Here is a 26894-nt window from a genome sequence, read left to right on the forward strand (position 1 = left end):
GATGGTGGGCTCAGCTCTCTGGAGAATTGGGGAAGGTCTCTCCCTTCCTCTGAAATATGAACAGTTGGCTGGGGAGCAGCTCTATTTTGTTCAGTTCTTGTTTCAGAGGGTGGTCATTCTGATGCCTCAAATCTTCACAAAATAACAAATAACAATAGCAAAGAAAACAGATAAGGAAGTTGAGTTGCTGGTGAGCCTGGGGCCCATACCTGTTGATTCTCCCAGTCCTCTTATTAGTAGATTATTCCCTTTCCAAGTATCCCAAAGCCTAGTAGATACACAGTGAGTTAAGTTACAGAATTAAATAATAAAGATAAAGGCAAAGGGAGAAAATACCCACTTTTCATACTGATTTGGGAGACATAAAGTACTCTGAACATTATTAGTGAAAGAAATCCCACTGACAAAAATTAAACAATGGTAACAAGTCACTGTATATCATTTTGTACTATCATTTATGCATTTAACTGGAAAAGACCCTGATGCTGGGAAAGATTGAAGGCGAAAGGAGAAGAGAGCAGCACAGGATGAAATGGTTGGATAGCATCACCGATTCAATGGACATGAACTTGGGCAAACTCTAGGAGGCAGTGAGGGACAGGGAGACCTGGCATGATGCAGTCCATCGGGTTGCAAAGACTCAGACATGACTTAGCGACTGAACAACAGCAATGCATTCAATAATTTTTACTACTCTTGTTTTAAATTACTTCAAGTTTGGGGCCCTTTTATTGGGTTGGGCAAAAAATTCATTTGGGATTTCCCATAAGATGTTGCAGAAAAATATGAACAAATATTTTGGCCAACCCAATGCTTTCTACCACACTGCATGTTTGATCCGGAGAACGTGATGGCACCTCACTCCAGCACTCTTGCCTGGAAAACCCCATGGACAGAGGAGCCTGGTAGGCTGCAGTCCATGGGGTCTCGAAGAGTCGGACACGACTGAGAGACTTCACTTTCACTTTTCACTTGCATGCATTGGAGAAGGAAATGGCAACCCATTCCAGTGTTCTTGCCTGGAGAATCCCAGGGACGGGGGAGCCTGGTGGGCTGCCGTCTATGGGGTTGCACAGAGTCGGACATGACTGAAGCGACTTAGCAGCAGCAGCAGCAGCAGCTTGTTGGATCACTCCAAGCACAAGCAGAGTGTGATGCTAAGGCTCAGGTGGTTTCGTTCCCCCAACTAAGCAGAGCTCTTGGTAAATGGTGGGATTGTAACTGACCACTGTGTAAATCTGGGCCAGATTCTGTTTACCTTATTTGCATACGAGAGAGGTGAGACTGCAAGATTTAAAAATAACATTTCTTTGATATTTATTATTTTCTTCTTTTTTTCTGCCCACTGAGTACAAATAGGGAATTATAAAGGGCAGATGGGGCTATGAAAGTGAGAGATTAAAAGAGAATGATAGTGAAGGGGAAAAAAAAGAACAGAGAGAGGAAATAAAACTGATTTCAAGGGATTTACAATCTGGTTAATAATCCTCTCAAATCCCTAAGTTTCATATGTATTTTCCCTCTGAAACACAGTATCAGCATAAGGCTAATATTAATTTGAATGTCTCTTAGCAGCAGATAAAATATCCTAAAATTGTGATGTTATTTAAACAAGGTCAAGAGAGAGAAGGGCTCATAGTGATATGACAAGTCACTTTGAGAAAAATAAGATTATGTGGGTGAGAAAAGATCATATCCTGTTAGGAAAGAAACTAAATTTTCTGAATTTTGTATTGCTGCCCATGCAAATAAAAAGCTCAGAGAACACCGTGGTGAGGGCTAATACCTGGCAGATTTCACCTGACCTATATATGAAAACAAACACATTTTCTGATATACTGATTTTTTTCAGCATGTATTCAAACCTCTGCTATTACAAATGAAACTAGTTGTTCTCCTTTAAAGTCATTATGTGAATTTCAGTAACTGGATATTTAAGTATATTGTTGAAATGATAAACTTTTAAAGAAAACCTTGGTATCATGAAGACATAACCTAAAAGTTCTTTGTTAGACCTCCATAAAATGTTGGAAACAGTATCTAAATTGAAAATGTTATGTTCCTTAGCCCAATATATTATCCCCTCATGTTGTATGGAATACGTAATCGGTCATCAAAGAGAGAATGCCAAGCTGCACTTCATTTTTGTGTGTTAATACTAAAAGAAATGGAGAAACTAGCGCTGCTCTCTTCCCTCGTCAGCTCCAGCTGACTTTTTTGCATCTCTCCTCCACACATACATGCATGTAATAAAAGAAAACCAAAAATAGATTTGAATCGTGTCTCTAGTTTTTCTGGGTTTTCAATTTTGTTTTCCTCTGCTGTTTGTCACTTTTGTGGATGTTTTGTGGGTAAGAATGTGTGTATGTGGTTTAATTATACGAAAATTATACTGGGGGTTCAGTAACCAGTGGCTTGAAAATTAACTGAATTATGAAAGCTGAAATGTTGCTCATAGCATCAGTTAATGACAAGGTCGCCGCCACTGTCATATTCAAAAGAAATGTCACACTTGAATGGGGCTGAGACGGCTGTGTTGTCCCAGGGTCCCAGGTAGAGACAATGAAACAAGGGCTCCTAGCGTACTGTTTCATCCCATATTTGAATCTAATGCATTCTTCTTTCAGTTCATTTTGGTTCTGCTGGGTTCCCATAACATATGGAGTCCCAAGGTATTCTGCTCTAACATGGAAGCTTTTGGGGCTGGGAATAACAGATCATGAATAGACTGGAAATTCTCTCTAAATGCCCCCTTGGGTGGTTGATGTAAAGGCTCATTGTGTATTGCTTCTATCTTTTACAAAAATCAAATATGTCTAGAATTATTTGAGTCCAACAGGCTCTATTAGGGATCTGAATGCCAGCATACCCCATACACTACCACATAAATGATGACAGATGTATGCCCCTAGTTTCTCCTTCTATCTCCCCAGCTCTGGGCAACTGTAGTTAATTGAAAAAGAGGAAAGAGGAAATTGAGTTTGGGATGGAGTCAGTTGGAGATGAAGGGAAAATCTAAATAAAATACTTTGATGTTAAGCCTGTCCCAAACCAGTTGGCAGAGTTGACATAAGTGCTACGTGGGGGCTGAAAGAGCAGTGATTCTGCAGAGCAGTGAGCCAGAGAAGGAACATGACTGATGGGTGGCTTGACCCCCAAGGAGATGAAGTGCATCTCAGATTCTTTGGACTCCGGTGAACCCCCAAGAATCAGAATGGGGTTTCAGCACAGCAGGATGCAGGTGGCTGTCCTGTCACCCCAAATATTACAGCCTCCTCCTCATCCAGCAGAAATCCACTGAAGCCGCTATCGTACATACATTGTTTGTTTTCTCTCCCTTTCTCTCAGAAGAGTTACCTAAGACATAAGCCTGGAATACATAAACGTGACTATACTTTTCTTCTTTCAGTTTCTCTCTTTCCCACCTGGAGTCCAGATTCAATATATCACTTTAAGGGTCTTCAAAGGAAAAAAAAAAAAAAAAAGAGAGAAGACTAACAGCTACTGTTATCCTGCCACTGTGTTAAGTCCTTTACTTATAACATCTAATTTAATCTTCACAATAGCCCAGTGAGGTTAATAACACCCGGATTTTAGAGATGAGAAAATCAAAACTTGGAGAGGAAAAGGAAGTAGCCAAAGGCCAGACAGTTAGGAAGCACCTCAACCTGATATGGTCACAAGTCTGTCAGAAGCCAGAGTGTGTACATGAGCCCACTTGCAAGCCACTTCTAGGCAGATGGGGTCCATAGCTAGCATAACCTCAATCGCTGCTCTGCCCAGGACAGAACTACTTCATACTTGTGTCCCAGTTTCCCACTCACTTGACATCTGCCCTGGGCAAGAGTTTCCTTGTTGGCTGATGTGGTCATGCTGCACTGCAAAGACCACAGCTCACTGGTGTACGTGCTTAGTCACTTGGTTATATCCGACTCTTTCTGACTCTTTGGACTGTAGCCCAGCAGGCTCCTCTGTCCATGAAATTTTTCAGGCAAGAATACCCGAATGGGTCGCCATTTCCTTTTCCAGGGATCTTCCCAACCCAGGGATTGAATCCGCATCTCCTGTGTCTCCTGCATTGCAGATGGATTCTTTACCCACTGAGCCATTAGGGGAGAGCCTCACTGGTATACTGACCAGGCTTACTGTGGTTCCAGTAGCTGGAAGAGAGCTTCAGCTGTCCCCCCAGGTGTCCAGGACAGTGACAGTGGCAGTCAGGAAGGTGGGATACCTGTCCCGGGCTGAGTGCCGAGTGCCCTCAAGACAACAGGAGGTATGTAACATCTTCATCTTCTCCCTGTGTTTATTAGCTCAACTTCTCTAGAAATCAGAGCAGGTAAAAGAAGGGAGCAGGGAACGTTTAGTTGAAAATTAATCAATAATTCTGTCTAATTAGATAACTAAATAGTGCACTGCAATTTTCTCTGATTATTCATCCTGAAACAATAACAAGCTGGGGAAGGATATTACTCAATGTTTGTAGTTAGCAGAATGAGAGAAGTTGCAAGGAACATTTTGCAACTCAATCTAAGAGAGAAAAATGTATAGACCACTAAAGAAGATCTGTCTTAACCTTTGGGCATGAAATAAGAAAAGCATGGGATATACATATTGCTGAAGAAATGTAGCTCCAGGAAAGAGAGGAATAAAATATTGATCAGAAATTCCATAAGTCTAATCCTGATGATTCCAGTGTCACGGTAATCCTGCAGATATGAGTGACCCTCTAGGACAATCATCCTGTGTGTGCTGTCCCAGAGTCATAGGAGGCTTTGATCTAGTGGTCCCACTCCTCAACAAAAGACCTCCTCCAAGTTTACCATTTTATGGAGTGAGAGAAAGGCAAGGCTGCCCACTGACTCAGCGTGGAAGTGAAATGCGTCACTTCCTCTCACAGTTCATTGGTCAAAATTGGTCATGTGGTCTTGTCTAATAGCCAGAGTGCTGAGAACTAGTCTTCCATGTGCTATTAGTAAGCCTATTTAATACCTATTACACATTCTAAAAGTCAGCTAGTATTATTATCTTTGATTTTATTGCAGATGAGGAAACTGAGGCTTAAAAAATAAGTAAAGTAACTTGCCCAAGACCACACAACATTGTTGTTGCTCAGTCACTAAGTCATGTGTTACTCTTTGTGACCCCATAGACTGCAGCACACCGGGCTTCCCTGTCCTTCACTATCTCACAAAGTTTGTTCAAACTCATGTCCATTGAGTCAGTGATGCCATCCAACCATCTCATTCTCTGTCATCCCCTTCTGCACTCAATCTTTCCCAGCATCAGGGTACTTTCCAATGAGTCGGCTCTTCACATCAGGTGGCCAAAGTATTGCACACACACAACATAGCCAAGCTTTTAATCCAGACTCTCCACCCCTCTATTTCTTGGTATCACCAGATCTCATTTTTACCATGGGATCTGTGTAACAAGCTCCTTTATACCCATCCCCATTTCCCGCCCCCTCCCCCACCCATGAAGAAACTATTTAGAGAAGAGACCAAAAAAATCTCATAGAAGGAATAGTTTCTACAATCTTTTTCCTCCTTTGTAGGTTGTGCCCCCTTTACTTTTCACCAACACTTAATGCACATTGACCTTAAAAGAGAGAAGAAAAATATCTACTCCCCTGCAACCCAGCCCACAACAAGCACAGACTAGTGATGCCCTTCTGCTGTTTTGCAGAATAGAGAAAACAATGGGTCTCTGTATAGAGAGTTCTAAGTCTTTTATCTTTCTACAGATTCAACCACAGTATTGATTCTTTATTGACCTAAACTGTCCTAAGCATGGCTGTGGTTTTTTCTCATATAGTGTATGGGAGAGTTAAGGCAGATACTACTTTAATATTGATTTTTGTGAAAAAGGTGCAGGAAAGAGGGCAATTTGTGTCTGCAGTAGCTCTTCACTATAAAAGATACCATTGTTAGGAGCTTATAGCATTATATCAAGGGTCTTAATCTGTAGCAATCTTTTTTTACAACTTAGAAATAGGCTTGGGCAAATGTGTTATTGGTGTTAATGATATTTTGAAGTGAAGCAAATTTGTCAGCCTTTCTAAGTAAACTGCTCAACTTAACTATTTGAGGACTTGACAGGTTGAGTGTGGAGAAATCCTACAATGTATTTATTTATTTGAAAGTCCTTTGGAAAGAACATTTTATGATATAAACAATGACAACAATGTTGTTCAGTGAGTCTTTGAGAAATGAGAATTATTGTCTAGGGTTGAAATAAGCTACACATCTCTCTATGAGAACAGATCTTCTTATTTTAAAAATCACAGTGTTCTGGGTTCTAGAGTTTAGTGTTTGAGGAGAGAGGAGGGGAAAACAAATCACTCACGAGAAGGCAATTTTATTGGCCAGAGTAGAATAACCATTGGACTTGTGGGTAGAGTTTTCATATTTTTGAATGAATAAGTATTTTTAGAAACAGATTCTGTTGTATGATACAAAAGCTTCTGAAAATGTTTCAAAAATGCCCCAAAAGATGATGGCTTTTCTGAATCTGACCAGCTTAATTTGTTTTATTTTTAGCAAGTGCACTAATTCAGCCACTACAATGTGGTTTTATTGAGGTTATTTTCTTCCTGTCACATGGGAACAGCCAAAACATCAGTGAGGAATATTTATTATGTGTCTCCTGAGGACACTGGCCATAGAAGAATACGAGACAGTGACGATTTAGAGCCATGACCCCAGGTGATGATGACCAGTGACCGGTATTTTATTCCAAGGCACTAAGCTCTTGACGGGTGTGGCAAGACTTCTGTTAACTTGTTTTTTAAATCTTAAAGGGAGGGGTCCTCCCTCAGCCATTGGGTAAATGTTATAGGACAGCTCCCAAGGTTAGAAAGATATAGTACTTCTCAAGTTGCTGCAAACTACCATCCTATAGGAGTCTATACACTGTTTAATGATATTAAAATGATGACTCCCGTTGATGAATGCTGTATAAGGGAGCTTTAGCACTCTTGCTACTGAGGAAAATTCATCTCTTGGGTCTGATTCTTGCAGGCAGATGCCAAGATGTATCAAATATTCAAATTATCACTTCCTTGTAACACCTGGTTTGTGTTTAAAACCCCAAGAAATTCCAAAATAACACCTGCTCTTCAGATCATTAGTTGATATTTTAAACATTTTTCTTTTATCTAATGCTGTTGTTTAGAAATTTATAGTATTGGTACTCCAGTGGGCTGCCTTATATATATTAAAATATCATAGTGCCTCTGTAGGTTATATAAGAAGTCCAGAACAGGGACCATTCCAGAAGAAATAGAAGGACTGGTGATTTGATAACCCCCCTTATCATCTTTTCTTTCTTCCATTTCATTTTAAATCCCATATTGAGTTACCTGACAAAATTTTTAAATGTGCAAAAAAAAAAGTCCCATATTGATTGATCTTTGACAAAAGAGTAAATTATACTTCCAGTTCATAAATATATTGCATAGCAAACACATGCACAGATACCACAGATACATACACACACATAGATACACATCCCCTCACACATTATGTCGCTTGAAAGCTGAACAGCCTTGAAAATAAACATAGGCTCATTGGGCCAGGCTCTTAAATCAGACACTAAGGTACAGTAAGTTTTTATATCCTTTTCTGCTATCCACAATTCTCTTTTTAAAAAGCATTTACTAAAATTCCTACTTTGGGGAAACTTGGACTGTCAAGTTGAGGAAAATAGAAGCCAAACCTTATGGTTTCAATGCTAAGGTGAACTGGAAGCACTGAAGGGCCAGCTGGGGAGAGCTCCATCTTTGTTGAGTTTCTGAGCTTAGGAAGTGAGTGGAAGGCTGATGGAACAAATACAAATTTTTGGTATGTCTTGTTCAAATGAAGTCTAACTGTGATCTCAGTGAATAAATGGTGTGCCTTTCCCTCCAAAAGTTTGGACAGTAGTGGAATAATTGGAGCCTGAGAATCAGTGACAGGAGGCTATCACCAGGATCCAAAAACATCATAAAATTTGGAACTCAGGGACATTCAGGCCTGCAAGTTTCCCTTAAAAAATCCATGTTCCTCCACTGCACATATTCTTGTTTTAGAAATAAATATTTAATAGCAGCATCATGATATTAAATAGAAGTACCTTCTTTTTTTTTTGGCAAATATCTGCATTTGATTTTAAGAAAGTTATTTAAATGAAGAAAAGAACACTGTTCTGAGAGCCAAAGATATTTTTAAAAAGAGAAAGTTTATACCAAACACATTTATGAATTTAGATGAATAAATAAACTATTTGTAAAACAGAGTACACCATTACCAGATGAGATTTATTCTAAAAATGCAGGGATATTTCAGGTTTTTTCAGTGTACTATATTTTATCACATTAATAGAAAAATCAGAATCATCGTAATAGATGACAGTAAGACATTCAGTAAAATTTAAAATTCACTCACTGCATACATTCTTAACAATACCCATCGAGGGGATGGGGGCAAGAGATGAAGAATAGTCTTGCCTCTTACAGGACATTTGGAAATCTTAGGAAGCATTATTGGTTATCACAATGATCTTGGCCAAGGCTTCTAGGTAATGCAAAATAAACTCCCCTCTCTCCTACAAAACTTTAAAATTCCCTACAATAACTGCCTGTAAGTCTGCAACTAATCCCACCTAGAATAAATTCTACTTTAACACTTACATATTTGGCACAATTTCAACATACAATGGCTTTTTCCAGAGTGTTACCACTCTGTAAGTCAAAGAAGAGCATACTTTGTTTCACTGGGAGTGATGCCAGGGAATTGTTTACCATTTTGGACAGTCACATCACTGACAGCCTATGGTGTTGGATTCACCACTTAATCCACATGTACTTTTCTGTCTGCATTTATAGCAATCTGACATGCACAGTGACTCTATATAATTTCAAACATTTGATTGCCCTATGATAGCATATAACAAAATATGTTTTAGGAAAGAATTATTGAGTCTGATCGCATTGGGAACTACTGAAAATACATACATACATATATTAAAAGAGTTCAGCTTATCCGTATACTATGTTAGTTCTGAATAGTTACCTATAATCTTTTTCCTCATACTTGATCACTTCTAATTTCTGACTTGACTCTCTTTTTCATTCTTTAAACTAGGTACTCAACACCCTTTTCCTGGCCACAACCTGGCTACGGTGCCCTAGTCAACCTTACATAAACTTCTTTCTCAAATGAACCCGACTGTGGTACCAACATCAGTTTGTCTCCACCCTAGAGCTAGAGGAAACGGTGATGCTAGGATTCAACTTGCTCATTTGAAGACAGTTAAACTCAGAGAGTTTGTTTAAGACTTGTCAAAGTTTGTACTGTTTTCATAGAGAACACGAGGCAAATAAAATCGTGCCCTGAGAACTAATTCTTCCAATTTCCACATAAGGACTGGAACCCTGTTCAGCAAAGTTACCTTCAAGAGACTTAATGGCTCCTAGGCTTATAAGACTGTACTGTGATATGATTGACATCTTCTTTTTTCAGAAATGCTAATAAGCATAATCGAAAGCTTTGTAGAAGAAATGTTGACAGTAATCTTCCAAGTTCCATCTAGGACTGAGGAAGTATAGGCTGTTAGGCTTTGAATGTTCAAGTCCTATGAGCAAGATTATCTCTATTAGAGACGGATAAGTCTAGCTAAGCCTCATGCTTCTAACCTCTAGTTCACCTCATTAACTTCCTTGCCCTGAGTCCATGCTTACCATGGTTAGATTTGGTTCTCTAAGGAGGAAATAGGATGGTTACATGGGCAACATCTAGGTTGTCTCATCATTTTTATTGTAAATAAATACATTGGCAATCTTTAAATTAAAAAAAAAATTCTGCTTGTGGTCTGGCTTTTTCAGGTAGCTTGACTGCAGTCTACAGAGAGGGAATGTACTAAGCATGATGGTGCAATGACTTCTCTTCCAAGCAACCAGTATTTTCCACCACAGTAACATTCTGGTTTTACTCACCAGTTTCTCTGGGGTCAACTTATGTGTAGTTGGTTGGCCAAAAAGGTCGCTTGAGTTTTCCATACCAACTTATGGAAAATTCCAACCCAGTATGGATGCTTGTTAGTTAGGCTTCTGATCCTGCAGATCTGAGACAGGTGATATGAGCAGAAATTTCCCCCCAGAATGTAAACTCCATGTGGGCAGGGATTATTGTTTGTTTTATTCACTGCATTCTTCCCAGTGCCTAAGAACACAGGCATATATTTTGCATGGATGCATATTTCTCTGGAGGAGAGAGATGTCTAGCTATTCCTCAGGGGGATACTCCATCCCCACCCCCACACACAGTGTCACCACTGGGGTCAGTCACATCTATTTCCCCACCGCTGTTAACACACCTTGGACTAGGTGTCCTGACTTTGTCTTCCTTCCCTTTATGAGACTATAGCATCAGCAGGAAAGGGAGTGAATATCCCCATGCAGACTTGTTCAGATTCAGAAATGATAAACAAAGATAGGGCTGAAATGAGGGTTTTTTTTGTGTGTATGATTTGTCTTCTGGCAGAACTGAAGAATAAGATGAAAGGGAAGAAAAACAAAGACACTAACAGAAGTTTACTTTTTTATTCATAGTACTTCTATTACCTTTCATGTTGTATTTAGCAGGTAAAATCATGAATCATTTAGGCTGAACTTTATGAAATTAAAATTTAGGAAGGAAGATAAAAGGTGCCAGTTTGATTTGGTAATATATCATCTTCAACAAAACGATGGAGACCTGGAATAATGACTATGGCTTGAGGAAGGAATGAGAGGATAGATCATTTTTCCTGGAAAATTGAGTCTGAATGAAAGGAGAGAAGGCTTCCCAGGTTGTGCTAGTGGTAAAGAACCCACTTGCCAATACAGAAGACATAAGAGACAGGATCCAGGGTTTGATCCCTGGATCAGGAAGATCCCGTGGAGGAAGACATTGCAACCCACTCCAGTATTCTTGGTTGGAGAATCCCATGGACAGAGGAGCCTGGAGGGCTACAGTCCATAGGGTAGCAAAGAGCCAGACATGACTAAAGCGACTTTAGCATGCACATAGGTAGAGGGAAGCTTATAGTCAAAAGAGGCATACATTTGTTTTTAAGATAGGACATACTTGAGTACATTTGAGCCTCTAGTCTAGACAAAGAACCATTAGAGGGTTTCGAAGTGACCACACCACGGAAAGGGACTAATAGATGAATTAAGATTCTGAATGGGATGGCAGAGGAGAACATCCAGAATGAAGACTCTTCCCAAAGAACTGAGAGGTGGTTTCTGAAGACACTTGCAGCTTCTGTTATAAATTAGAAATCTCACAAGAACTCTCTTGAAAATAGAGATCTTTGACAATATTGCAAAGAAGTTCATACTAGAGTTCTGAAGATACCTAGAGTTCAATCTAAAGTTATTACATAACTTCTCCCAGATACACAGCTGACTCCTACTTGAATTAGTTCATGATATCTAGAGAACTAATAGAGGCAAAATGATACTGTTCTTACTTCTTTAGAACAACCTTATAAGCAGAATTGTTTTATAAGTTACTCTCTTGACATCAGTCCATTGCACCATGGTGCTTCTGTTTGCTGCAGTATGGTGAAAAGAAAGTCCTTAGACTTGGTTGAAAAAGGGTATGAGCATCATAATAGATGAACCTCTGCATGCAGAATAATCAGAGATCCCACACAAAACTAACAGAAATCAGAAATGACACCCAGGTAAGTCTCTCAGGTAAGTCCTTAACAGTTTGAGTATATAACCACTTAAATTCTTCTTCTTTTTTTAATGACAGATTCTCAATACTTATATGTCAAGGATGGGATGAAGGAAGAGTTCAAACTTGTCTACTCAGTGAACATCTCCAATCTGAATATAAATATACAAATACAGGGATGCAGATGTCAATCATCACATAGAAAACCCTCATCAATTCACTCCAGCCAGCTTTTCTGTAAACAAGTTCTCTAACACAGCATCAAAACAAACATCAGCAGGCCTTCAGTTTATGGAGACAGTTGTAGCAATAGTCCTCATCCTCAGCATACGTGCCTTTCCATTAATAGAAATCTACAGAAGACTCACTTTGAAAAATCACTTGCCTTCATTCTTTAATGATATAATTGCTAGCACAAGCATGGACATTTCTTCCCACAAAATATATTTCACTCACCTAAAAGGATAATATTTTTAAAATTTTGAGTAAAAATAGCTTGCTAAAAGTAGGTGATTTTACCTTTATTTTTTTAATATAAAATTTTTAAATTTTAATTGGAGGTTAATTACTTTACAATATTGTATTGTTTTTGCGATACATCAGCATGAATCCACCACAGGTATACACGTGTTCCCCATCCTGAACCCCCCTCCCACTTCCCTCCCTGTAATGAAAATAGAGTAAATCTAGGGAAAGAAAAACACCCATAATCCTAACACTCAGAGGCCTAAGATATCTCATTTCCTTCCAGTTTCTTTTCCATGAATTTTGTACATTGTTAATATTATGTTACGTAGCAATTTAGTGTTCTGATTTTCTCATATAACATGACAGCATTTCTCTTATTATTCCAATTTTTTCAGAAACATATTTAACAAATGTGAAAGAACCCATTGCATATATTAGACTGAATTATACAAAACTGCTTGTTATTTAACCTTTTTATTTTTAGACCTCTTTAATTGGTAATTCATAGAGTTCAGCTTACGTATAAAAGAATTTACCTATCATTTCTCTATTAATGTGATGGATGATTTGGTTGTTTCTTGTTTATTTTTCATTATTAAAAACATATGAAATAAGTATCTTTTTGCATACATCTTTATTAATATATCTGGCAATTTCCATAGACTAGATTCCTAGTAGTGATGTAATTTAGATGAGAATAAACATCTTTATGGTATTTTAACTTCTGTTAGAAAAGTCCTTTCTGAAATATTGAGCAAAATTAACTCCAATCAACAAAATATGAGAAAACCTGTTTATCTACATGCTATCAACACTGAACTTTTTATTCCTTCATTTTATTGGTAAAATGTAATAGAAATACAAACAAAAACCAGAACCAAATAAAAGCCTAGCAACTTGCTTACATTTACCTTTCTTCTTTAATAGTCAAATAAAATATTTCTCCATGTTTGTTAGTCATTTGAATTTCCCCTTTGGGGAATTGCCTTCCTCTTGACTTTGCTTATTTTGTTTTGATGGCTTAGAATTTCCTCTCAAGTTTGTTGTATTTGCAGCCTTTGTTTGCTTTTGATTATTTTTTTTAAATTTGACATAACAAAAAGTTTTATATCTTTTGGTTGACACAAAAATGGTATTTCAAATCAATTTTCAGAAGTTATATATGCATAGTTCTAAGTTCCATTTAAAACAAAACTATGGATGTATCTTTATAGCCACAATGTTGGATTGCAATAATAACACTGTCATATAGCATAATGGAAAAGCTGAAGCTCTGATAATTTGGCCACCTGATGTGAAGAATTGACTCATTGGAAAAGACCCTGATGCTGGGAAAGATTGAAGGCAGGAAGAGAAGGAGATGACAGAGGATGAGATGGTTGGATGGCATCACCAACTCAATGGACATGAGTTTGAGCAAGCTCCGGGAGTTGGTGATGGACAGGGAAGCCTGGCCTTCTGCAGTGGCAAAAAGTTGGACACAACTGAACGACTGAACTGAATGGAATTGAAGAGCGTAATAGGCAAGAGCATGGGTTTGGATAAAAAAAAAAAGAAAAACACAGATTCAACTTAGTCACTTACTAGCTTGTTGACAGTGGACAAATTGCTTAATCTCACTAAATCTCAATTTCCAAATCTATAAAATGAATGATAAAACAGTATGTAATTTGATGGAATGTTAGGACTTCCCTGGCTTTCCAGTGTTTAAAACTCAGAGCTTCCACTGCGGGGGGCACAGGTTCAGTCCCTGGTCAGAGAACTAAGATCTTGCATGCTGCATGGTACAAAAAAATTAAAAGAATATCATGAGGGTTAAGATGATACATGCAGAACACATACCTCAGTGTCCAGTGTATAGTAACCATTCAGTGATTGACTTACATTTTTTAAAAGTATGTATTTTATGAGCCTTATTCTTCTCATATGACTTATCTGGATCCTTCAGCAATTACATCTCTCTAGAGTGAACCAATACAAGATTTTCTAAACCTTAACTTTCATTGAACAGTAGATTATTATTTTGGATAGAGTAGGCAAATAGGTAAGACCAGTATCCCCCAATATCATATCATTACCATCTTGTGGAAATAAGTAATACACCTGACAAAAAGATTAAAAAGTAAATTAATTTATCATGTAATTTTTTGTGTTCCCCTTTTCATAATACCACACTACCTTATTTCTGCTTCACTGTAATTTAGTTAGGAACAGCTGCATAATTATAGTAACATTAACAGATTATTGATTTCTAAATACTGTGTACGCCAGTTGCTGTTTTAACACTTTATATGTATGACCTCCTTGAAACCTCATAACAATCCCATGAGGTAGATAACTATGGCCCCTGTTTTATTAAAGAGGAAATATTCATGGAAAGCATTACACTGGCAACATATAGTAGTTTACTATGGCTACTGTAACAAGGTTTCACAGACTGGGTGACTTAGACAACAGAAATTTATTTATTCACAGTTCTGGAGGGTAGAAGTCTGAGATCAAGGTGCCAACAAGGTTGATTTCTTTTACACTCTCTCCTTGCTTGTAGATGGTTGCCTTCTCCTTGTCTTCACATGACCTTCTTTCTGCATGCATCTCTGTCCAAATATCCTCTTCCTGTAAGGACACCATTACTATTGGATTAGAGCCCACACTTCTGACCTCATTTAATTTACTTCTCTAAAGACTCCATCTCCAAATGGGAGACATTTGGAGGGACTGGAGTTGGGACCTCAACAAATGATTTAGAGGGGATACAACCCAGCCCATAACACTACCCAAAGTAACTACTTTATAGCCAGGAGTCAAACATGGACACTCAGGCTCTACACCCATATACTCTTCTTTTTAAACTTTTTATTTTGAAAAATTTCAGATTTATAAGAAAGTTACAAAAATTGTACAAAGACTTTCCATATATTCTTCCCACAGAGTCTCCTATGTTAACATTTCACCGCATTTATCATTTTCTGTAAATGTTACCATACAATTTATCAAAATTAAGAAATTATCATTAACACAATATGGTTAATCTACCACTTAGACCTAAAGGCAATTTTATCAATTGTCCCACTATTCTCCTGTATAAAGAAAGAGAAGTCAAGTTTTTTTATGGTCCAAGACTCAGTGTTTTATTTGTTGTTGTTGTTTTTCATAACCCTAACGTTTTCAAGAGTACAGGCCTAATATTCTCTAAAATGTTCCTTAATTTAAATTTGCTAATATTTCTTGGTCATTAGATTAAGGTCATGCATTTTGACAGGAATTTCATGAAGAAATATCATCTCATTCTCATGCATCTTATTAGAAGACTCATGGTATTGATTTGTTTCCTTACTTATATGAACTTTGATCATTTGTTAAGATACTATCTGCTAGGTCTTCATCTACTATAAATCACTATTTTCCACTTCCAAAATTACTAACTGTTTTGTCAGGAGATAATTTAAGACAATACAGATATCCTGTTTCTCACCACAATTTTACCTAATAATTTAGCATCTACTGATATTTTTGCCTAAAATAATTATTACACTGATTTTTTTAAAATATGTAATTTCTTCTTTATCTGTGAATCACAATTCTACTGTTTAGAAGAAATTTCCCCCACCTCATTTATTTATTAACTTACTTATACCATTTTATGCTCATAGATTCTTTTTTTATTCAATGGGGAATAATCTCTTACTGCCATTATTTACTTTGTTGTTCAAATCGTTCTGGGATGGTTAGTAATGGCCACTTCAAGTTGCTTCTATATCCTTTTGACAGGTCCCTATTGTTCCTTGAGCATTTTCTTAATTGTAGCACAAAAGATATTCCAGGATCATCTTATATTCAGTTTCAGTCCCAGAGTTATCTATCAATCAAGGAGTCAGGTTTTCATTTTCTGGAGAACAGATCTGGGTTCTAGGTGTGCTCACTGTTTCTGAAATGTAATCGGTTTTAAGCCCACTTGACAGAGAACTAGAAAATATGTGTTCGTGTTCATGTTCTAATACTGATTACCTATTATCTTTCTATCTATTTCAGTTCAGTCGCTCAGTCATGTCCGACTCTTTGCGACCCCAAGAGTCGCACCAGGCCAGGCTTCCGTGTCCATCACCAACACCCGGAGTTCACTCACATCCATCGAGTCAGTGATGCCATCCAGCCATCTCATCCTCTGTCATCCCCTTCTCCTCCTGCCCCCAACCCCTCCCAGCATCAGAGTCTTTTCCAATGAGTCAACTCTTCACATGAGGTGGCCAAAGTACTGGAGTTTCAGCTTCAGAATCATTCCTTCCAAAGTAATCCCAGGGCTGATCTCCTTCAGAATGGACTGGTTGGATCTCCTTGCAGTCCAAGGGACTCTCAAGAGTCTTCTCCAACACCACAGTTCAAAAGCATCAATTCTTCAGTGCTCAGCTTTCTTCACAGTCCAACTCTCACATCCATACATGACCCCTGGAAAAACCATAGTCTTGACTAGGCGGATCTTAGTCGGCAAAGTAATGTCTCTGCTTTTGAATATACTATCTAGGTTGGTCATAACTTTTCTTCCAAGGAGTAAGCTTTACCTATCTCTAAATTGATTCTGTACATTTAAATATGTTAATACCTTTCTTTGAAGTAGCAGAAATGGTCCTGACTTTACAGTCCTTCAAAATCTAGGTTTAATAAGATTTAACCTCCTTTGGTTGAAACTGTTCAACTTTAATTTCCAGGCGGCTCAACATACCCATCTGATTCTTGATTCTGGAGGTTAATAATATATAGTGATATCACAAGTCTAAGATTAGGAGTACAAGAAAATTAAGTAATATTCCAAATAAACCAAATAGAAAATAATCAGAAAACCTACAGAGAGAATTATGACCTTTTCACTTTGTAGGTTTATAAAGTACCTTAATCAAACCTTAAGGTTTCAGAATTACTGATTCCCTAGAGGCATAGATAGCTGAAGGATAGTTTCAGGAATACTGAATTTTGTCATAGATCTGGCATTAGAGCTCTGTGCACTGATTAGGGGGCTATATCCATTCATTTTTATATTGTCTAAGGCTGCTTTTCCACTACAATGGCAGATATGAGTAGCTGTTACAGACTCTAGGGCTCTCAGAGCTTAGACTATTTACTATCTGGTCCTTTACTTGAAAAGGTTAGCCCATTCCTAGATTATTTTGACCCTGATGTTAATAATTTCTTGCCATATATATGTACATATGTATATGTGTACACACACACACCACTGTAAGACAATACTATGAAGAGATATTTTATATATGAGTGCTGGCTGAGGGGGAAAAGTCCTGCCAATGGTTGACACCATAAAACATCGATGTAATTGCATTGGCATGAAGGCCTCTTCCTAAATTTCAAAGTATGCTATACCAGACAGTTCATCAAATTAATCTGCCTATCCATTCTGTATGGCATGCAACCTCTTTGATAACTGTGCAAATAAATGTAACCTCCACTTTTGGCAGCTTGTGTCAATTTTGTATGACTTGTCAGTTTGGCTTTTGTTCATATTTTTAGAAATATGTCTGCATTTCTCATTAATTGTTTTGAGGTCTATAAAGAAAGGGAGACATTCTTTGGAAAGACTACGGCTACAATACCAAGTTAAAAGCCATGTGGAATGGTGTGATGTCTGCTGGTAGTGCCAAATTACTGCATGGTTGATCCACTGGCCAAAGTCAATAAGACTGCTAAAGCAATCCAAATCTTCCTTCATTCCACCCCTAATCAGACATGTAGAGATATGGATACCCGCAATACGCGCTGAACCCTGGGTTCATCTTATTTTGGCTAATCAAAGAAGAAACTCTTGATTGTTGACTTGTTTTTGTTTACAGTCTCTGAGCTTCTCTGACTCCAGTGTGTGGAGGGCCTTCTGAACATGCTATGGGTGCCATTAAATTGTTTGTCTGGAATCAAAATACTCTGAGTCAGAATCTTTCCTTCTTTGTTTTCTGATGACTCAGGCTGCTACTCATTTTGTGCCCCTATCAAGTGTATTGTGTTTTTATATCCACTTCTACCTGCCATAAAGCACTATCAAGGGGCTGTTCGCTAAGCCTTTTGTCTAGAGATGGTAAGGACACACACAGACACAGACACCAGTGTTAACTCTTAGATTGTTCGAAAGCAATTCCTCTAGGCATGCCTGAGATTCACGTTTAGAAACTGACCAAAGTTTACTTTTACAATGTAAGAGTTTTTAATCTGTCTTTTGGTCATTTCCCAAGATTCATGAGTTTCTGAGGTGAAACTTCTTTTCCTCGTATCGTAAAATTATTAATGCTGTAGGACTGCAGCTTTTTTAAAGAGGTAATTATTTTATTTTAATTTTTATGGGAGTATGGTTGACTTAAAATGTCAGGTTAGTTTCAAGTGTATTGCAAAGTGAATCAGATATATATATACACGCATATATATGTGTGTGTGCATATACACATACACAAACATATATCCATTATTTTTTTGGATTCATTTCCCAAATAGGTCATACAGAGTACTGAGGAGAGCTTCTGTGCTATATCGTAGGTCCTTGTTAGTTATCTATTTCATATGTAGTAGTGTGTATTTGTCAATCCCCATCTCCCAATGTATCCCCCTCTCCTACCTTTCCCTACTGGTGATCATAGCTTTTAAAGAACTGAAACTAAACATTGCAGGACACTTGAAAGTAAGAATGTTATTTTTCTTATAGAATAACATAAGCAGTATTTCAAATCTATTTTAACATTTAGCTCTCATTTTAATATCAATGATATTGCTGTTTGTCCATGCACAATTTGAGGCCCATGAGCCTCAATACAAATGCACATCATTCATGTTAGGCATTTGTCTCTATCTGAAAACTCCTGTAGTGCTGAGTGGCACTTAGCACTCATGGCCCTCCCATTCCCATATTATACTTATACCCTTAATCACATTCAATAATGAAATCTCTTTTAAAAAGTGTTCTTTTATCTCAGCATTGTGACATCTTTGCTCCACTAAATCTAATCCAAAACTCTTGGGGCCAGATATTTTTCAGGATTCAGAGTATTTTGGAGTATAGAGAGATGTATAGTGAACATTACACCACCGCCAGTGGGATCTGGGCCAACTCCCTTTAATAAAGCATATCAGCATTTCTTCCATGAATCATACAAATATTCCCAGTGGGGTAGATAAAAGCTATAAATAGGCTCAGATCAATTCAGCTAAGGTTGCACCATTGCTACCAAACCAGTTCAAGTTTTGCTGCCAAAGTATTTTTAAAATTTTTAGATTTGACACATTGCAAATAGAGGAGTGTTGATCTACAGGAAGGGTGGGCAAAATTTTTCCGTGAAAAGCCAGATGGTAAATAATTTAGGCTTTTCAGGCTATACTGCCTCTGTCTCAACTACCACTCTCAGCCATTTGGCCCTTAGAAATTACACACCTGAATATGGCTATGTTCTCATAAAATGATTTACAAAATAGAATAATGCCCAGATTCGGCCTGTGGGTCAGAGTGTGCCAACCTCTGATCTATAGTCTTCCTTGTTTTAAATTCTCTATCCTGAGTGTCAAATCTACTGAATAGTTTGCAATAATTTCTTTGAGTGAACATTTTGAGAATGGGAAAACTTTAAGGAGAAGAGATCTCTGCTACTTGTCCCACCCATGTTGTTACCTCCTCTTAATTTCACAACCCCAAAGTGTATACAAAAATAGTACTTAGACCAAAAATAGTACTTAGTACTGTGATCTGTGTGAACTCTGGAATTTCACCAGCCACTGACTTTGTTGTTTCTCAGATGTTAACATTTGAAAACAAGGAGTGGCTAGAACCTAGAGGTGCCAGCGATGGTCCTGTTAGTGATTTTAAGGAAAAAAAAAAACCTAGTTTATTCAGGCTCAACTTTAACTTCTGCTATTCTGTGACTGAAAATATAGATTGAACATTTGTTCTTTGGATCTTTCTTGCTTAGTTTTGTATTTATTTAATTATAAATGAGAGAAAAGTGAATGGCTGGAATCAAACAGATGATGTTTACTATGTGCAAGTTGTTTATGGGAGTTTTAGTGTCTCTCTGCTCAACATGGAGCCAGACTTTGATGGGTCAGATTTGAAGGGCATCTTTGAATGGGCTTGTTCTTTTAGTGGGTGTTGTTTGTATTTCTGACCAAAGGAGAAAACAGAGACCAGAGAAGTATCTCCTATGGATGCTGAGAAATTACAAGTTTTCAGTAAATTATTGATGGATTATGTGAATGAGATTCAGTTTAAGAAATGTGACAATACCTTTAGAAAATTGGAAGAAATTTTTGTAATGAATTTTCTGCCATGAAGACCTGATTTTTAGCCTGACTGTATGAAACAGATAATTGAAATGATCAAAAATGACCCTGACATTTTTGCCAATTATCAGCTAGGCTGAGTAGGGACCCAGGCTAGACATGTCACATGTTTAGGCATCATTTCCTAGCTTGTTGTATCTGCTTTCTTGATAATTCCTCAGCTCCTACTGAGGAACGGCCTCCATAATTGGTTTTAGGATTATCTGGCCCAGCTTTATGTGGTTTGAGGGGCACTGACCTTTTTCTCTTTGTAGTTAAAACCTTTCCAGACCTGACCTTAAGTCTTTAGGGTGCTGTTCTTCAGAATTTTCTTGTGTACCTTGAAGATATTTTTTCACACTGCTTCTTACATGGCTTCATATGCTGGTGTTGCTGCTAGATGATGGAATCCTGGAAAGAGGGAATAAGATTACTGAATGTCTGTAATCTCAGCATCTTCACTCATACCTGATGTATGAGACACTAGGCTTTGGATTGAATAAACAAATTTTCATAAATATGTGAACATATTGTAATGGCTGTTGAGTTGAAAGTTAATGTAGATCAAGGCAATGAGAAACAATATTGGCATTTCTATTGGAAACAGTAGTAGAAAAAAGAAGAGCAGATTGGATGGACAAACTTTGTTGCTTTAAACAGATTTAACTTGATCAACTGTAAGGATCTACAAAAAGAAAAAATGCTGATGGTAATAGTATCTGCTTAACTTCCCCTGGATTTAACTTGGTCATTAACCGATTTCGTTGTCTTAAAAGACAATGAATTACATCATCCATTTCTTTTTAAGGGCTTTTATTTAGCTAATAAAGAAAGAAATTGAGATTAGAAATTACTTTCTCAGGTCTGAAGAGAAGGTTGGTTTAGGATGACTAAGCACAAATAAAGACAGACATCTTAAATTTGTGCTATCATTGGTTGAAAGAGTATTGTCTATGAAGATCCTATAGATATATATTGCATATATACCATTTCTCTTCTAATCTGAATGTGTTATAGAAACAATCCCCACCTCCTTTCCATCCCATCTAGAAATGAGCACCATGGAATAAGCAGACAGTGGCACCAACCCAGCTGCCAGGATTGTGCAATGAATGAAGCAGTCCCTCAGAAAAACTCTGAATGGATTGCCAATTTTTATTCTATTTAAGGCAGGCAGTAATTTCGGTTTTCAATTCCACTAAGTAATAATAGTTATTAATTAGTAAATTAGGCCACTGGGTTCTGAAGGTGAGTTAACAGGATGATTAAAAAGGAGAAAGTGAAAATTCACAGATAATGCTCAGGTTTCGTAGAAGCCTGCCACGATAGAGAGTTTATGTTTGTATATCTCTTCAGAATGGATTGCTGCACTTAAGAGCAACTTGCACTGCCTACAGTGCTGTCTGCTCAGTAATTGCAGCAAAGTGAGGTGCTGCACCATACATTGTCATAAAGATGTCAAGAAATGAAAGGAGATGGTCGAGGGCTGAGTTTCTCATACTTACATTTTAAATCCGGGGCATTAAAGCCAGGGAGAATTCCTGAGGTTTTTCCTCCTGTACACCAACAAAGAGATTCGATGTTTCTTGAGTAAAGGCTCTGACATCATCCCTAGGAGGCTTTCTGGACTCCAGCTAGGTCTAATTCATTTTAGAGTCTAATTTTTTGAGCTTCATATTTCAAACATGATAGCCTACATGGATGTTTGTGGATTGTGTTTAAAAGTACTTTCCATAGTTGTATCTGGATAATAACAAAATCTCTGAAATATCATTGAAACACCTTAAGGACTTGAAAGGCTAAAACTAAAGTTTATTTTGCAAGGTTCTAGATGGCAAAAATGCAGGTAATGTATCTTAAGGCTGTTGGAGTATATTTCTAGTACTAAAAGAAATGGTTGAAAGTGGAACTATCAATCAAACTTATCCTTAAGATTGAACTTCTAGCTTTTTGTTGATGTTTAATGTGATTTTTTAAAAAAATGAATGGAGGCAAACCAGATCTATGTATAAATATAGACTATACCTATAATGGCAAATGAATCAAATCATTAAAACAGATCACAGACTCCATTTTAAAAAAATAGCGTATCTGTTTTTCTATTAAAACTAGCTGTAGCATATATTTTGTTTAGATGAAATATTGATACAGTTTACTTTTCTTATGTAGAAATAAACATTACTTGAGACTTTAAGACAAATTTTCCAATCCAATTTTTCTTTCCTTCTGAACACACTCTCCCTGCTTTATTGGTATTCTTGTTCCCTCCATAGAAATTCATGTTTCAAGGTTTTTACTCTCAATTTTTTGGTTTTTTCTACTTTTCTTTTTGTATTTTCTTAATATTTACCTTTCAAGTCACCATGAAGTACAAGAAAGAGTAGTTCTTAGTTTGATAAACAGTAGGTCCAATCCTTAACTCCACTACTCACTAGTTATTTTTACCTTGAGAAAATTGATCAACCTCTCTGAGCTTCTGTTTCCTCATCTGTAATGTGGGGAATTATATTAATATAATGCCTACCTTGCATAGTGGTTTCAAGTTTGCTATCATGCAAAAATGCTTGTTCTTTGACTAAAGAAAGGAAAATAACCTTAGAACTGGTTAGTTGGCATATAGACAAAATCTTTTGTACTTTTGTTACACTAGATTAATTAAGACATAATCATTTAAGAGGTAATACACAGTACAACAGACTTAGTACCTATATAGTACTAAGTATGACTGAGATTGAGTATTCAGCTGTGATAGTTGTACATTATATATGAAAATTCCTTTCCCACGTTCCTGACCCTATTGTCATCTCTATCTCTAGTTTCCACTTATCTATCTCTAGTTTCCAAAGAAGAGTGTAAATTTCTATATTTTTATCATGTGGCCCCATTTCATTGTTTTCTTTTTAACTTTATTAGGAAATCTCATCTGCCACAGGAATGAATGTCAGGCCAATCCACTGGGTTTTGTTATTAGAAGCCCTCATTTAATTTTGAGTCTATAATAGAAAAGTGTATACCTCTTAACTTCTATTGGTGGAAGATTAAGCATGTTTTTAGAAGAATGTTAAAAGCACACTGGAAAGAGAGGAAGAAAGGATTGATAGTGTTAAACAGACACAGAGTTTCAAATAAGGTTTGAAATAAGATCAAGTTCATCAATGTTCATTGTAAAAAGTCAACCTAATCACCTCCTTAAGTAACCCACCAACCAACCAATAAAATAAACAAAACCCAGAATGATCTGTGAGGGTGATCAAGAGATTAGGTCTAATGTTTGAAATATCAACACATTTTTCATCAATTGACAAAGAAGGACAAATGTATCTGTCTGTATCTAAGGAGGTGACATGTAAGTTCCTAGGGAGCTCATCCAAGGCTGAAAGGGAAGTTCAGCAAAGAAGCAGACTAGATTGGAAAAGCATTTGAAAGTTAAGATGCTCTCCAGGAACTTTTGCTTCAGTCATTGCTATCATTGAACTTTTCTGCCTTTAAGGGTTTGTAATATCTAAATTCAAATTATTCCATATCTAAGGCTACTCAGTGATTTTTTTTTTCAACCACCAGCACAATGCAGTTTTATTTTTCCTGTCACCTTAAATCATCACCTATGACACAGCACTGCACAGGGAGCACAAGCCTGGAGCTCTCATTCAAGGTCACCTCAAACCCTCCATGGTGAGACGTTTGAATGACTTAGAATTATTTTAACTAGATACGTTTGTAACTGTCAGACTCCAATCCACATGGTTCATGGAGGCTCAATTTCTTTTCTATATTAATAGCTTATTGAGCAAACATACTATGCCAGACTACACACACATGTATTTTTTCTGTTTTCAGTGAACTCAGTTATCTTGAAAACCCAATGAAAAATGTTTCTATTATCTTTGCCTGTTTGCATTTCAAAAACTGTAAGAATTCATTGATTTTTGAGACAATTATTGGGGCTTATAGAACTTATCCTCCTGCTTGGATATGTCTTTTAGAATTAAAGGGTTCATTAGATGTCCCAAGGGAAGTTTTCATATTCCAGGACAGAAAAGAGATACCATGGGTTATGGAAATGGCTCTGTCAAATGTGATGTAAAATACTGGTGAAAACTGACAATTGCAGTCAAACATTTGAAGGTGTGACCTGTGTGAGATTATCCATAAAACATTCCAGAAACCTATTAAACTACACTTTTTTCAAAACTTCTTTACATATCATGGCTTATATTTGGTACTTAATTGTATATCAATTAAGCTATTGCACCAAGTAGAATACGTACTCAACCGCTCCCAGGAACAGTGGGCAAAAAAAAGACATTCTGAGGCATTGAGCTTGTAACTGATAAAATAAGCCTTACATAGAAGAAACAACTAGAAAACTGTTGAATCACACAGTGAGTGACTAATCAGCACTGGAAGAGATAGATCAGTGTGGGATGTTAATAGTAGATGATGACTTCTTGGAGAAGAAAAACATTTAAGAGTTGGTATCTAAACAGAGAGAAAAGGGGGGTTGGGTACATTTCACTGTGGGAAAATAGCATAAACAGAAGTCTAGAGATAAAAATGGACAGTGCAAGCCCACTTAATTAAGAAGGAGGTGAGGATTGAGAAATAGTAAGAATACTTTGTCCATGGGGGTCGCAAAAAGTCAGACACAACTGAGTGACTGAGCCTGCATGCACACACACAAGAATAATTTGAACCAAGTTAAAAAAGAAAAAAACAATTTCTAGATGGAGAAGGCAATGGCACCCCACTCTAGTACTCTTGCCCGGAAAATCCCATGGGTAGAGGAGTCTGGTGGGCTGCAGTCCAGGGGGTCACAAAGTCTGACACAGCTGAGTGATTTCACTTTCACTTTTCACTTTCATGCATTGGAGAAGGAAATGGCAACCCACTCCAGTGTTCTTGCCTGGAGAATCCCAGGGATGGGGGAACCTGGTGGGCTGCCATCTATGGGGTCGCACAGGGTTGGACACGACTGAAGTGACTTAGCAGCAGCAGCAGCAGCAGAAGGTCTTATAATCTGGCAATGAAATTTGAGACTGATACAATGGATAATAAAAATCTTGTCAAAACTGCTTTTAAGAGTGATGTAGCATATATGACAGTGGTGGTTTTGTAATGTTATTACACTATGATAGCATATGCCAATGGCATTGGGGTTCTCAGGTGTCTGGTTTTGAGTAATTATACAGAAATTCAGAGAAAACATACGTAAAAGATTGTGGAATTCTCGTTATCCTTCAGGAAATTTTGTGAAAAATGGGAATGGTGCAAGAAAATGAGAAATAGCTGAATGTTCTGAGGACAAAAAATTAGGAAATGTGCATTATCAAAACGTTAGTATCATATCTGTATCTTAGAAGTTTCAGAATTAATTTTTAAATTTACATCTTGTGAAAAATAATTTTTAAGAAAGTTATCAGTATTGAAGCCTTCACTGGTTCACTAAAAGTAAGTGATGACAGGTAGGAGATATTTTAATTTTTTTTATAGCAATTCTGTGCCACTAGGTGTTAACCTCGTGTTGTAAGAAAGGGTCTTATACAAGGTAGAAGCTTAATAAATGAATGTTGTGCCATGGCTTAATTATATAAGTCAGAGGAACAGATTTTTTTCAAGTCTAAATTTTTCAAGGTTTCTGATTATATTCTATGGGGTAAAGACAAAGACAGTTTTATAGTTAGGTTGGCCCATTCCTTGTTGACTAGCCATAGTATTTTTGTGATTATATCAATTACAATTGGGAATGTTACATTCAGTGCCAAGAAAAAGGCTGTGTTCTTGGTCCTGTCTCCCCAACATTTCTATTAAGGCTTTCCATGTTGCAAAAAATGGAATGCATATTACATTTGTATGGGTGACACCAAGTTGAAAGGTTGACAGATTCAGAATAAAAAAAAAGATTTAAACAGGCTAGAGTAATACCCCTCCCCCCAAATAGTTACCTCCATAACTTGAATCAAGGAGTGTGACTGGACTGCAAGAACAAAGCAAAAAAAGAACAGAGAGAATGTTAGCGGAGGCATGAAGAACAGCACAGGAATTTGCCCCTCAAGACAGGGATGAGACCAAGAGACATGTCTGGGTTCACACAAAAAAGAGGACAGCCTCTGGGGAATAGAGGCCTCAGTAAATTACATCACAACTTCTCTCTCTTTCTGGAAGTGAAGGTGGAGAACCCACAGTTGGCCTTTATTAAACTGGCACTGTGACTTGTTGCCATGATGTCCCTTGTAGTCCCTGTTCATTTATTAAGTGGAGTTACTCTCCACGCAGAGTTGATTACTATATAAATAATTGAAGCTCCCCCAATGTGATGATTAAGAGAAGGCAGCTCTAACAGGGACCCCTTCCCACTAGCCACAGGAAGGCAGAAGACAGGCACTGACTGAATACAAATGTGAACAGTTTGCAGTCACTTTT

This window comes from Capra hircus, chromosome 11, assembly GCF_001704415.2.
Source record: "Capra hircus breed San Clemente chromosome 11, ASM170441v1, whole genome shotgun sequence".
In the NCBI taxonomy this organism is placed as follows: Eukaryota; Metazoa; Chordata; class Mammalia; order Artiodactyla; family Bovidae; genus Capra; species Capra hircus.